We start from the raw sequence: 1,352 nt of genomic DNA, 5'->3' as shown, positions 1-1,352 counted from the left end.
AAAAAAAGTGAAAAACTGGGGAATGGGAATTAAAATTTTGAAATGCCGATCTTTTTAGCTGATTCGGAATCTCCGCAGTCGAAAAGATGGGTTTCTGTAGGAAAAAATAAAATAACAAATAACTGAAAGGGAGGTGCGGTCCATGTCCTTTAACTCCGCCCCATATTCCTCTAAAATACAATTTTTCTCCACTAATTCTGGTTTACAAAATTAATTACACCTTATCAAATGATAACATTTTAATTACGTCTCTTCTCTCATTTTATCAAAACAATAAACAAAAATGTAGAAATCAGGGAACTATATCACATGAAATTGGAATAGATTTCAAAGAAAGTCTCTACTGAAGAAAACTTTGAAGACGTTGCTTTATCTGTGGGTATATATGTGAATGTTGATGTGTACGCGCAGATGCCGTGGTTATGTTTCCACTGGTTTCATGTTATGTTGCTGTTACCATTAAAAACGGCAAGAATGTCATATATAAACTTGTGTCTCAACAGGGGAGAAACCTCCACAGCACACGAATTCCTGCACAGACAAAAAGCATTCAAAAATCAGAACATATTATCCCGATCACTCTGTCTCACTTCGGCGATGTAAGGTCCCGGATAGAAGGTCCAGTGTTGCCTTGCTGTAGAAGCTGGTATTCCTGAAAACGCTGAGTAATTCGTTGTGTCATCTTTAAGTATTTCTCCATACAATTTATGGCACAAGAGCTTTCCTTATCCAACACTTGGCGAGTGGTGAAGTCATTCACACAGTCTATAAAGCACATGGATGAGAGTTTGTTGTATGAAGATAAAAACTCACGAAATTGTTTCATCATCGTCTCTGTATCAGCCATTTCAGGGCCACCGGTGGCTGCAGTCGTTTGCATGGCTATTCTCTTTCCTTTTTTATGTGAATGTGTGTGTTGTTTTTTTCTTCTTGTATTTAAGTTAAAGTTGATTCACAAATCCGTACACTGTAGTCTGACTATAAAAATGTTTTAACTAGTTACACTCAAAATGTGTAAAGTATTAAGAGACACAATACAAACAGCGTCGACCTTGACGTTTTCTCTGATTTTTGCTGCCACATGCGGTGACGAATGGTTGCCTGGTTATCTCCCTTGTTAAACGTGAAACGGTGTCTATTATGTGTGCATACATCAGTAGATTTGGGAAAAGTATTGAGCTTCGGATATTCTAGTCTGCACTTAAATTTCGAAATTCGTTTGTGTCAATTAGGGTAAATTATTCACTCATTTTTAGGCACTATCATGCTATTAGCTGTCAGAAGTGAAAGTGCTCACTGCTAGTGAAGTATCTGTCTGGCTGCCTGCATGCCTGTTGCTGGCCTGTCGATTC

This window comes from Octopus bimaculoides, chromosome 20 (genome assembly GCF_001194135.2).
Source record: "Octopus bimaculoides isolate UCB-OBI-ISO-001 chromosome 20, ASM119413v2, whole genome shotgun sequence".
Taxonomy (NCBI): domain Eukaryota; kingdom Metazoa; phylum Mollusca; class Cephalopoda; order Octopoda; family Octopodidae; genus Octopus; species Octopus bimaculoides.
This window is presented reverse-complemented; position numbering follows the sequence as displayed.